Source organism: Danio rerio, chromosome 25 (genome assembly GCF_049306965.1).
Source record: "Danio rerio strain Tuebingen ecotype United States chromosome 25, GRCz12tu, whole genome shotgun sequence".
In the NCBI taxonomy this organism is placed as follows: Eukaryota; Metazoa; Chordata; class Actinopteri; order Cypriniformes; family Danionidae; genus Danio; species Danio rerio.
In genome coordinates, this window is record NC_133200.1 from 6,092,225 (window position 1) to 6,106,621 (window position 14,397).

At 36.6% G+C, this 14,397-nt stretch overlaps 1 protein-coding gene across 2 annotated transcripts in view; it reads left to right on the forward strand.

Annotated features, from left to right (window-relative positions):
• Positions 1–14,397, forward strand: part of plxnb2b (plexin b2b) — a 325,846-nt gene that overhangs the window by 70,192 nt on the left and 241,257 nt on the right. For both annotated transcript variants that reach the window (NM_001423669.1, NM_001197316.2), the window contains 1 exon segment: positions 7,811–7,858. The gene's annotated coding sequence lies outside the window, so the exon portion shown is untranslated.

Consider the following 14,397-nt stretch of genomic DNA (forward strand, 5'->3'; position numbering starts at 1 on the left):
AAAGTCTTCTTCACAGCTGGAGAGAGTATGAAGAGGAAACAGACCATTCAATGAAAAATTAATGAGAGAAACACTCAACATGGAGGCTGCAGGGAAAAAAAACAGGCCAACCAATTGGCTTATTAAGCTTTTAGCTTATTAGCCACACAACCAGTCCTTTGTACGAGAATGGAAAACAAGCAGGCTAATTACTAAACACAGTGCTTTATACATTACTACACTCTCTTACATAATCTCAAACTGTTTTACAGTATACGTAAACAAACTGGCATTTAACTTTTGAACTAGTGAGGCGCGATATTGGAAACATTTGTAAAACTGTATTAACTGCTATTAATACAGTTTGAATAGCACTACTTGACTGGAGTTTAGTATTCAGGTACAGAAATTGAATAATCATTCATTCATTCATTTTCTTGTCGGCTTAGTCCCTTTATTAACCCGGGGTCACCACAGTGGAATGAACCGCCAACTTATCCAGCAAGTTTTTATGCAGTGGATGCCCTTCCAGCCGCAACCCATCTCTGTGAAAAAAATGAATAGTCACAGTGCAAAAAATACTTTTCTAACTTCTACCTTAGTCACTTTCACACATACAGACCTTTCTAGAAAATGACCGGCAGTTTTCTGGAAAGGTCTGTATGTGTGAGCAGGCCCTTTTTAAAAATACTGGTAAATTCGTTTCGGCTATTGTCCAGAAAGAGAAGTTGTAACATTACCGGTAAAATTGCCGTAGAGAGCTTGTGGATGTTTAGAAAGAACTGACGTGAGATGGCTCCAGCCAATCGGAACATCCAGTCGCATTAACATCTCCACCGTTTATGAAAATAACTTGCAAACTTCAGGAGCACCCAGTTGAAAACATCTTAACTTTTCAGAATGCTGCCAGCATTCAGCTTCATACTTTGTATGGAATATACACATTTCGGTAGACTATACCCTGCTGAAAAACAGCTTGAACTAGCCTAGGCTGGTTTTAGCTGGTAGACCAGCCTGGCTTTAGAGGGGTTTTGGCCATTTCCAGGCTAGTTTTCAGCCATTTCCAGGATTAAAGCTAATACCAGACAGGAAATGGTTGGAAACCATCACCTTACAAACAGGAGGGAGCCCCGGGCTTGAGGACTTTATGAGCTAGGCATGGGATGATAACTGTTTTCAAGGTATACCACGGTTTGGAAAAGTCAAGGTTTTAAAACCTCCAACATTTTCTGCTATACTGTTCCTAAGGTATGTGTATTTTTATTAAAAATTTTTTTCAACTTTTTAGGAAAACAGTATCGCAGCATAAAAAATATCCAAAGATGCTATTTTAAATTGTCAAGAAATCTGTGTTTTTTAAACGAATGAAGAGAGCAGCCTGACATGTTTACTGCTCCAAAATATTTTAATGTTTCTCAAAATAAGTTTAAAAGTTAATAATAATAAATAAATAATAATAATAAGTTTGAGTTTTTTCAGGGTGTCCGCAGAGACTTCAAATATCTTCAATTTCAAAAACTAAATTTAAAGCCTTAAAAAAAGTGCATTGAAATATGCTGTTGTGAGTCTTAAATACTTTAAACAGGTCATAATTTTCACTAATTGTCCATGTAAAGCTGTAGCCATTCAGTACAACTAACAAATCCATCTAAAAAAACATTTAACAAAATTAACATTTATTAACCATTAAGCAACATGGTTTAACTGTCTTCCTTACATCCTTACAATAACATTAGTTTAAAAGTTTTCATGTTTTTATGCATAAGTTTATGTTGTGCATAAATGTTGTTTATTACAGCTTTTAAAACTTTGATCTCATTGTGTCTCATTGTGAGTGTCGGTTAAATAAATGACACCAAATATATATATATATTTTAATAAAGCATTTTTAAATAATCTTGAAGTTAAAGGTGTAATTCCTCTCAAAACAAATATTAACCTTGATTTAGACCTCAGAATTCTGAAATTTTTTAATTGAACATTAGCAAACTAAATTACATTTAAAAAAAAATACACTTATGTTGTGCATACATTTTGTTTATTATAGCTTTTAAAACTTGTTTTTTTTTTAAGAAAGGTTGTGCTAATAAAAATATATGCATATAACTAAAGTTTGCTTGTTTTGACACATTATTTAAAATATGTGGCTAAGAAATAACTGAATTTTAATTTTAATGGGGAAAGTAAATTAATTAAAAATAAAATGATTAGCGTTTTCCCCTGTGATAGTCTGAAATTTCATTGATAGAAGTCTTAAAAAATCTTTATTTTGATGTGATGAAACATGCAGAAACCCACAGACATTTAAAAAGAATATATTTAGGAGCAGTAATCACAATACCGTGAAACCGTGATATTTTATACAAGGTTATCATACCATCAGAATCTTATACCGCCCCATGCCTATTATAAGTTCAGGGCTCTCTCCCGGGACAGCGTGCCAAATGAGCTTTATAACCAATCATCAGCTAAGTATGAACTCTTGAAAACAAGTAAAATTATCTGCCAGTTGGGGAAGTAAAATAATCGTCTTTTCACTTTGAAATGTCGATATTTTTGCTAAAAATAAGACAAAAAAGTGAGAGAATTTTTATTTTTTTTTGTTTAAATACAGTAATTAAATACAATTTAAAATACTTCTGGTCAACTATAATTCAGAAGCAGCATTGCATATCTAGTGATGTGACTATCGCGAATGTGTACTGTATTAAATATTGTTAACATTGAGTTCTATGAGCAAAAGTAATGTTTCCACACCCCACACTAGTTGAGATCTTCCACTTTAGACAGCTTGGCGCTTGTAGATAAGAACCAGATTGAAACCGTATTTGTTTAGCTTTTCCATTGGCAGCTTTTATTGCCAATTTTTTTTAAACAGGCTGCTGTTAGCTGATTGATAATGTTTAGCACGACACGGCTGAGGTTCCACTGGGGCTGCAAAATGAAAGGATGAAGCAATACTGCACATCGCTGAAATCCAGCACTGGGCCCAATACCGAGCCCTGGGGGACGCCGTAATGGCTGCAGATTTCTCTCTCTTTTGCACTGCTGGAGCTAATGGGGCGGCGTTTTGGGAGATCGTCCGAATCTCACATTACTCACAATCTGCCTCTCTAATGGCTCTGTAACGTTTGAAATCGTTTTCACTGCTAAAAACAAGCTCTCGGCAGCTCGTCGATTAGGGCATCAGTGGACTTGTAACGATTGTCTGTGTTATGTTTTTTTTTTGTGGAAACATTGATATGTGAAACCATTTTTTTCTCAGTCATGCTCTGGGTTAGACAAAGGATCTTTTCACCATGCTGTTCACCTAATGTTGTAATCTTGAAATATTCCAATTAAACAAACATAGGATTGGAAATTTTGTAATTCTAGCTGTTTTTGTTTGTTTTTTTGGCATTGAGATTTATTGGGTGGATAAGCAATGCAAGTAACCTCGATTATTTATTGCTCTGTCATAATTACATGTGATTTGTATTAATTAGGACTAAGTATCTACTTATTGTATTTTTTTATCTCATAATTATGACTTTTATACTTGGTACATATATATTGGTATATGTTATAAATCAATCTTTTGTATCATTTATGACTTAAAAATATTAATAATATAAATGACGTCAAAAAGTAATAATATATGGCATATTAATTCATAATTATAAGATAAATTTTAAGTGATAAAATGTCAGTAATCATCATTATTTTTAATAATGTCTTTAATTTAGACCTTCACACAGTCATAAGTTTGACTTTTTAATCTCCCTATTAAGATTTCATATATTATAATTTTCACTACCATCATTTTAATTAAGCAAAATTTACTCTTGTTATACCATCATTTCAAGCTTTAGTTTCATTATTATGAATTTGCTTAATTTTGGTTTGTCATCATTTAGCTTTTTAAAATTTCTCATTATTGTATCTTCCTTTCATTATAGTATTGGATCTTCATATCGATATCGATATCTCCTATTAACTTGTTATCATTTTGACTATGTATCTCATATTTATTATGTTTATGTGATATAGTATTTTGGTATATAGTCAGACAGACACACAGACGTTTACCAATTTTTTAAAACTATTGCCTATATCCTAAAAACTTTTGGAGCTAAGACAGATGCCTGTGGTGTACCGCAAGTTATGCCATAGATCGATGGATAGGTGGAGGGATTGACAGACGGACCTGAGACAGATTCTTGTGGTTCACCACGATAGATAGATAGATAGATAGATAGATAGATAGATAGATAGATAGATAGATAGATAGATAGATAGATAGATGGATGGATGGATGGATGGATGGATGGATGGATGGATGGATGGATGGATGGATGGATTGATTGATTGATTGACGGACAGATTGACATTTTGGACCTAAGACAGATCTCTGCGGTACACCACAAGTTTTGGATGGATGGATGGATGGATGGATGGATTGACGGTCGGACTGATTGACAGATGGACAGATTGATGGATTGACAGACCGATGGACGTTTTGGACCTAAGATTCCTGTGGTACACCACAAGTGATGGATGGATGGATGGATGGATGGATGGATGGACAGATGAATGGAGAGATAGATGGATGGATGGATGGATTGATGGACAGATTGACATTTTGGACCTAAGACATCCACGTGGTACACCACAAAGTATGGATGAATGGACGGATGAACAGACGAATTAATATTTTGGACCTAAGATTCCTGTGGTACACCACAAGTGATAGATGGATGGATGGATGGATGAACGGATGGATGGATGGATGGATGGATGGAGCGATAGATTGATGCATAAATGGATGGATTGACGGCCGACGGACGGACGAAAGGACGTTTTGGACTTCAGACAGTTCTGTGGTACACCACAAGTTTTAGAGAGATGGATGAATTGTGGGATGGATGTTTTGGACTTAAGACAGTTCCCTGGGGTACAACACAAGTTGTAGATACAGTAGATGGAGGGAAGGATGGATGGATGGATGGATGGATGGATGGATGGGTGGATGGATTGACAGACGGAAGGATTGACAGATGGACAGATTGACGGAAGGACAGACGGATGGACGCTTTGGACCCAAGTCAGATCCCTGTGGTACACCACAAGTTATAGATAGATAGATGGATGGATGGATGGATGGATGGATGAATGGATGGATGGATTGATGGATGGGTGGATGGATTGACAGACGGAAGGATTGACAGATGGACAGATTGACGGAAGGACAGACGGATGGAGGCTTTGGACCCAAGTCAGATCCCTGTGGTACACCACAAGTTGTAGATAGATAGATAGATAGATAGATGGATGGATGGATGGATGGATGGATAGATAGATAGATAGATACTTTTTGTGTGTGTGTTAATAAAGTTCATTTCAGTAGTGATTCCTGCATAAACACAATGCAGATGTTTAATGTATGTTTCTCACAGCTGTAGTTTGCTCTTAGTGATTCCCTCACTGTAATATTTAAAGAGTTATACTGCTGTGGCTCTTTTCATGCTGTATTATTGTGATGTGTTGATGCTCTGGGAATGACTTGCAGACAGATGCGGTCCAGCTTTGCTCCTTGTTGACGCACTCCTGCTGGGTTTTTTTTGGCACTGGTTCCAGTGTGGAAATCGTCACATCCAACACCTGTTCCTCTGCTAAGCACCTTCTTGTCTTCCTGAATGATTTGCTCTCAGGGAAAAATTTCTGCGAGGCTTTTATCTGTTTTCTCCTCATCTCTTTCTCTTTCGCTTAAGCTCATTAAATGTTTCCAAGAGAATAGGAAATCAATGGCGCATATGGTGTGAGGGAACTTTTTTTTTTCCACTTGATTTGTTTTACCCTGTATTTATCTGTTTTTCCACATATCCTTCCGCTGCTCTTTGTTTGTCTGTTTGGCGAGATACACATTTTATTTGTAGCAAAATTGCATAAGATATTGAAGGTGTAGATCCTTGAATAATGATTAGGGTGAGTAAATAATGTCATTCAGTATCCCCAATAAACATGAAAAAAATTATGAAAAGTTTTTTTTGAGAATATGTAATCGAGATTATAAGTAGAGAATGCTTGATTTAAAAATAATTAAATTAATGATGATGATCATAATAATAATAATAAAAATAATAATAATAATAAAAAAAAGAATAATAATTTAAAACGTAAATAAAAAATATCATTAGTAACATAAAATATAATAATAATATTTGATAATAACAATACTCATAATAATATTAATAGTAGTAGTAGTACTAGTAATCAATAATAATAATATAAAATAAATAATAATTATAAACATAAATAAGAGAATAATAATAATAATTTTATAATACGATAATAATAATAATAATAATAATATAAAAATATAATAATTAGTAAAATATTTATTTAAATAATATTGAATATAATAATAATAATAATAATCATTTAAAATTTAAATAAATAATAATAATAATATTTTAAAAGAACAATAATAGTTATAGTTATTAATATTATAATTTTCAAAAATAAAATAGTTATAATGATGATAATAAAAACAGCAATAATAATTTAATAATAATAATTAAAAAATAAAAAATTTGTATTAATTTAATAATTTTAATAATATAAAATGCATAATAGTAATAGTAGTAGCAGTAATTCTAATTAAATAAATAACAATATTAAAATTGAAAATAAAATAATAATTAAAATAATATTAAACATATACTATAGTATAACAATATTAATTAAAAATAGAAATAATAATAATTTAAAATATAATAATGATAATAATTATACAATTTTAATAATAATTATTATAATTATTAAAAATAAAAATAATGATAATAAAAACTGTAATAATAAAGTTATAATAATAACAATAAAATAAAATAATACATTTTGTATAATATTAAATATCTAATAATTGTAATAATAATAATAATAATAATAATAATAATTTTAAAGTATAATATGGTGGTATTTATGTAATGTAATGTAATGTGTATTTATATAGCGCATTTATTGTGTATGGCAATACACCCAAAGTGCTTCACAATCATGAGGGGGGTTTCTAATCATATATTATCATTATCATATAAATATAATAATCATAATAACAATAAAAAAATAGCAGTACTACTACTAACAATAATAATAATAAAATAGATAAATAAATAAATAATATGAATAATGTGATATAATAAAATAAAAAAATATAAAAGTTTATAGTGATATTTTTTTATTTTAGTATCATTTCTACATTTAACAATTATTATTAATATTATCATTATTATTATTATTACTATTATAAACAGCAGTAATATAATAATAATAATAATAATAATAATAAAAACAACAATAGTAATATTAATTATTATTATTTTAAAATGAATAAATAATCATATTGATATTTTATTATAATAAATAAATAAATAAATAAATAGATAAATACATTTTCAACATCAAAGTCTGTGAAAATTGGACGTTTTGGCTGCCTTTTACTGTAAGTATATTTTGTCAAATAATTAATAACACATAAATGCAGATAATGAATGGTCTGAAAGAGTTCACTAAACGGTGTTTAAGCTTTTTAAATATCTCATTTAAGTTTTTATATCAAAATATCTTTTTTACGTCTGTTTTGTTAAATTAAAATCAGAGAAGGCTGTGAGTTCAGACAGTAGGAATGTGTTGGTTGTTCACTAATTCTGATCTCCACAGCATCTTAAATTCAGTCGTACAGTAATACCTCACAAATTTGCTTCTCATGTAGATGTATCTCGTTTTAAAAACATTAAGGTCATTGTATTCAAATGCAAGACACATACTGATTCACACTGTCTTTCTATTCCAGGTTTTCCACTCCTCCTCCTCCTCTTCCTCTGGGCCAACAGACTGTAAGGTAGGAATATAGTTGATTTCAGATGCACTCTTCATCTTTTTGGCAGGCGAGCGCCGGCTTGGCGGCCCGTCCCATGTTTGTAGCCGAAATGGCAATGCAGCACTTGGTTAGGTTCCCGCATGACCTTTATTCATCCTGACACACATCAGGCTTCTGGATCGCAGCGGGACGAGCTGCTGGAAGGAAAACGAGAATGTGTCTGATCGCTTTAAATGTTCATCATTTTCCCACCTTGTTTAATCTTCCTGGCGGTCTCGCTCAAGCTCTGAGCTGTGGGTTTGATTAGTCAGCCTAGTGGAGGACGACAGAATGCTAAACTGCCTTTTCAAAGCGACTGAAATCAGCTCACATGAAATGAAACTTAAGTCTATTTGCTGACTTTTTACTTCATGTCCTTTGTGCATAAGTTGTTCATTTACGAGAACTGACCAGGGTGATTGGGTGTATTGTGTTTATAGCAATCTCAGAAGAAGTCATCAACGAGATGCATCACTTGTTCAACATATTGTAGCTACTTAAGGAGTCAAGTCGACTTTTATTGTCATTTCAACAATATACAGTGCAGCACAGTGAAACTAAACAGCGTTCCTTGAGGACCAAGGTGCTACATCAAACAGCATAAATTGACAATATAACACAGGACTACACACTACTATAAACATGTAGAAGAATGAAATAAAATAAGATCAACTAAAATATTGATTATTATGGGATATGGAGGAAAAATATTTGTTGACAGCGCTTTACCAACAGAGAGAGAGAGAGGGGAAAACATTACCTGATGCATCGTTGGTAATATTTTCGCAAGATGATCATGTCGCCGATTAGCTAAATTAATTCACGCCTCCTCCTGAAGTGACGTGCGATGCAATAAAATTCTGTTTTCCAGCCGCGCTTCATTCTCGATATGTATAGTTTGTCTAAAGCAGGCATACAATCAGTCAGCACAGTCATCCCTCCAGAGTAAAAGTGACATTTTGTGTTAGCCGTAAGGGTGTCACAATCCTCCAAATCCTCGATTCGATTACATTTTCGATTCTAAAGTCACGATTCGATTCGATTTTCGATTATGAATAATTAATTAATTAATGACCAATTCATTATTTGTAGCCTACCGTTTAAACTACCTGACCTGCATGGTCTTTGTTTTACCCATAAACACACGATACCAAGATACACACATAATTACCACCTGTCAATCACTTTTACTGCGGGACTCGTGAATAGGCAGTGATCTGTGTCGTTATAATGGCGACGGTAAAAAAGACGTACAACCAACAGGAACCAGCCAACAGCATCTGAGGTGTTCGCTAAAATGACTAAGTACAAGTGAGTGAAAGATTGAAGCAGTCCTCTGACTGCCTGGACCTGCTGTCTCGAGCGCAAGGCTGTGTGTGCGTCTGTGTCTGTGTGGTCACGTGATGTGCATTTTCAGAGGTAGAGAGGAAGGAGGGCTGCTCAGAAATGCTACACGCCACTGTGGATGTCAAATTGTTGTCGTTCTAAAATGCCATTTAAAAACAAAGACGGTGTAAACAGGGCCTGAGTGTGTACTTTTCGCGAGCGGATTTGCAACGGGGGCGGGCGGAGGATCGCGATGCCGGTGTTGTCTATCGGACGAACCGTACGTAATACGTACATAGCAGAGCTTGCAAAACTGTGTTGAACGTTGTCAACATAACTCACTGGAAATCCAAAATGCTTACACACCGGCGACTTCGTTGAAAGAGGAGAGGGTTTAAGTTCTGTCGACGGGTCTCCTGCTTCTGCAGTTTAACAAGCACTTCAACAAGCCTGTTTTTTTCCCGCTTGGCAAGCCAAGCTGACATGGCATGGGGGCGTGGCAGCATCGATGATTCTATTTTTTGATTCGATAATCGAAATTGAGCATAAATTTTGATTAAAAATCGAAATCATGACACCCCTAGTCTGCCGGTTTGTTTACTTGCAGGAGTTCATTGGCATTTTCCAGCACTTGAATTCTGACCAATCGATAAACAGTTAGAAAATATGTTCAACAACATTTGGCCAATGAGAGATGTGAATTTTGTCAGGTGACTGCATTTTGGTTCGTTTCAACTGGTTCGCACCAAAGCCAGCAGTGTGGTGTGAAAACGACCCAAAGGCGGCAGAAAATGCAACGATTTATCATTTATTGCCCTTGGTCCGGACCAAATGAAGCGAATTACAGATGTGAAAGCACCCTAAAACAGGACAAGAGACAACAACGCCGACCAGTACACTTCAGATGTTGTGCAAACAGGAATAGGCAATACTTTGAGATATTGGTGAACATATTTATCTTTAACGCAACTTGCGGCGAAGAGCAGAAATCTGTCTTAAGCTGCGGTCACACTAGAGTTTGATAATGCGAAATTCTGTCATGCGGTGCTGCGAAAAGGGGCGGGATTAAACGAGGTTATTAGACATTAAAAAAGTAAGCGATTGGTTTATGTTTTAAATTTCTGTTCAGAGAGGTCATGTTTTGATCCTCAATTGGTCTCACTCAGTCAAGTGATGCGATTTCGCTGGTCAGTGTTCACCAAGCTTGAACTATGCACCGCAGCGGCCTGCGCAACTTGACGCATGACCCTGCGATTCCAGTCTGATGCATTTGCGTCATATGAATGGAAGTCTATGGGGAGAAAAGCCCAGTGTGAACGCAGCTTTAGGTACTTGAGGTATTTTTATTTAGGTTATAGGCTATGATTTGAGAATTTGGTGAACTGTCCATCCATCCATCAAATTCCATCCATCCATGTCAAATCCCGGCCATCCGTCCATATGTCCATCCATCCATCCATCCATCCATCCATCCATGTCAAATTCTGTCCATCCATCCATCCATTTATGTCAAATCCTGTCCGTTTGTCCATCCATCCATGCTTGTTAAATCCCACTTGTCTCTCCGTCCATCCGTCCATCCATCCATCTGTTCATCCATTCATCCATCCATCCATCCATCCAACCATAGATGTCAAATCTAGTCCATCCATCCATCCACGTCAAATCCCGGTCGTCTGTCCGTCCATCCAATCATCTATCTCAAATGCTTTCTGTCCGTCCATCCATCCATGTAAAATCTCGTTCGTCCACCCATCCATGCAGGTCAAATCCCGTCTGTTCATCCATCCAAGTCAAATTCTGGCCATCCAACCATCCATCTATGTCAAAATCAGTCCATCCATGTATTTCAAACCCTGTTTGTATGTCCGTACATCCTTCCGTCCATCTGTCCATCCATCCATCCATCCATCCATGTTCTATCCATCCATGTATTTCCAATCCCCTCCATCCATGTCAAATCCCGTCCATCTGTCTGTCTGTCCGTCCATCCATCCATCCATCTGCCTGTCCATCTATCTGTCTGTCCATCCATCTGTCTATCCATCCATTTGTCTATCCATCCTTCCATCCATCCATCCATCCATCCATCCATTAATTAATGTCATCCATCCTTCCATCCATGCTTTCATCAATAAACACAAAAATCTCATCTAACCACCAACATCCATTTATCCATCCATCCACCCACCAACCTGTCCGTCCATTCATCCACCCGATAACTTATCCATCACAAATTCAAGTGTGTTTATCACAAAGTCTGAAAAAAAGAAAAAAAAGGGTTGATCACCACATCAATTAAACAGAATTAAATCAGTGTGCTTATTGGACTGCATTACGAGATTACAAAGACAGAACAAAACATGTGCTGATGAGTCGTTCACAATCAAAATCAAGTATGTGTATTAAGAAAGCAAATCGAGTGCGTTTTGACTTTTCCTTTGCAACTTTAATCCATCTTTGTCTCCGCAAGCTTGGCTCAATGTGATGTACTATAACCTGAGCGTGTAAACACACACACACACACACACACACACATGCACAGCCTCAGCACTTTCCAGTGTTCTGGCCGTATTTCAGGCTTCTGCTCTGCTATCAGCACTGAAGCAGCTTCGCTCTCGCTGTTCGGCCAAGCCTGGGAAACAATACGTGCTGTTATTTATTTATTATTTTCAGAAAGAGGCCGTTTGTCGCTGTGTGCATGTGTATGTGCCCGCGTGTGTGTGTGTGTGTGTGTCAAGCTGTCGGGCAGGTCCAGGCACGGCCCATTGTGGGGAATAATGGATGCTATGGCCGCTATCAGAAGAGTTATCTCTCACACACACACATACGGGGCTTGAGGAGCCGGTGATAAATGACTTTGAGACTCGCTGTCTACGATCAATAAACCACTAGCAGCAGATGAGTGAGACCGAGCTGCGTTTCTACTTTACTTCTTCTCCATCTGCTCCGCTTTGGCTCCTTTAGACACTCGTTTTCTCCTCTCATCTCTCATTCTCTTCCCATCTGCGCTCTCGTTTGCTGCTATGCTCTTCTCCTGTCTTATCTGACTTTTGTCTCATTGGTGTTTATCTGTTTAACTTGGCTTGTTGTCTGTTTCTTGTTTTGTCTCGCTTTTATTTGTATGTTTGGCGTGTCAAGCGACAACTGGAATTGAGGGATAGTTCAATCGAAAATGAGAAGTCTGTCATCATTTACTCACTCGTTGACTTGTTCAGAGTAATTTCTGCTTTTGATTACAGAGCTCAGTGGTTAGCAGGTTCGAGTCCCAGCAGGGCCAGTTGGCATTTCTGTGTGGAGTTTGCATGTTCTTCCCTATTAGTGTGCGTTTCCTCTGGGTGTTCCTGGTGTTTCCTTCACAATTCAAAGATATGCACTATAGGTGAACTGAATCAACTAAATTAGCCTTCAAGAGTTCACACTTAGCTGATGATTGATTATAAAGCTTGTTTGGCATGCTGTCCCAGGAGAGAGCCCTGAGCTCATAAGATCCTCGAGCCCGGGGCTCCCTTCCAATTGCAAGGCGAGAGGGGAGTTTGAGCTCAGGTAGATCTCGAGAACTCCTCTGCTGTAGTAGCTAATAAACAGATAGTGATTGCTCTTTGGAGATAACTACTTACTAGGAGCATTTCTATGGTGCCGATTTGGATTAGTCAATTAACTTAAGTTGCATGTTTTTGGACGGTGGGAGGAAACCAGGGAACCCAGGGGAAACCCACGTGAGCATGGGGAAAATTGTGTAAACTCCGCAAAGAAACATCGACTGGCATGGTAAGGACTAGAACCAGTAACGTTCTTGCTGTGAGGCAACAGTGCTAACCACTGGGCTATCGTGCCACCCATCTAGGAAAAGAGGGGGAGTAGGGGTGGAAGGGGGATTCTTCAAAACGAAGATGGCTGTTATATGGAACTCAGGGTATTTATAGTGGTTTATAGACTGAAAAAAGTGTTGCATGCAGAACTGTTGCAAACAATTTATTTGTGTTGAATTTAAACAAACAAATTAAGTTTAATAATGTTCAACTTAATGTGTTTGTTTAAATTCAACAAATATAAATTGCTTACAACCACTTAACGTAAAAAAATTTAGTAAATCCAAGGAATCATCGAAATATTTTTTTTCAGTGTAGGAATCGTCTGATTGGTGAATCATAAATTGAGTAATGAGGGACTAGCTGCAAGCAATCATAAACACATGATCCTCTCGAAATTAGTTAATAAATAAACTTCACAAAGTGTGTGTGTGTGTGTGTATGTGTGTGTGTGTGTGTGTGTGTGTGTGTGTGTGTGTGTGTGTGTGTGTGTGAGAGAGAAACTGTTTACACCAATAATTTTAGTTTTAAAACGCACAAGTTTTGCTACAGTTACGCCTTCCGTCCACACTACACCGGAGTTTTCGATCGCCTAAAACTGAGTGTTTTGAAAACGCTGAAGAGGCCGTTTTCATTTTAAAACACTGCTGCTCTGTGTCAGTGTGCTGGGGGAAACTGGAGACATCTGAAAACTATGGTGGCCGGGAAGTGTAAAACAACACACTTTTACGAAGCTTTTTACGAAGATTTTACCAAGGACGAAACAAATTAACATTTTAGGAAAAAAAATTAACAAGATGCAAAACACTTTTACCAGCCCTGAAACAAATTTACAATGACAGATTCTTTAAGGAAAGGGAATGTACCACACATTTTTCTGGGGGAGAAGCTCGGAGCAGACGTTAGCTTTTACGACAGTTTTTCTAGTCACCGAACACACTGGAATCTTAGCCAAACGAACCTAAATTAATTATCGTTAATATTTGCTGCGTGCTTTTTTAGTTTTTAAATGAACAGATCGGAGTGTGCGCATTGTCATGTTACTATCGTTCATCATCTTTGGGGCCCCAAAACGGTGTGGAACTTAAGGGCTGATTTAAACTTCTACATCAAGCACACATGGTCCGGCGCAGCCTTTACGTGGTCGCAGATCTCTCACCGTGGCTGCACCAGCGCTGATGCGCACCTCTCAAAAAATTTAAGTACACTTCCCAACGACGCATAACTCAAGCTCTGTGATTGGTCGGCTTCGTAGCTGTGACAAGTGTGGGCTTTGCTTAGAACCGCAAGCCCGATGGTGCGAGTGTTTATAAGTGTGGAGTCCCGTGAAGGAGCTCCAGATGGAAACTTTTGTTTTGCGTTTACCTTATGATTAAAGTTGTT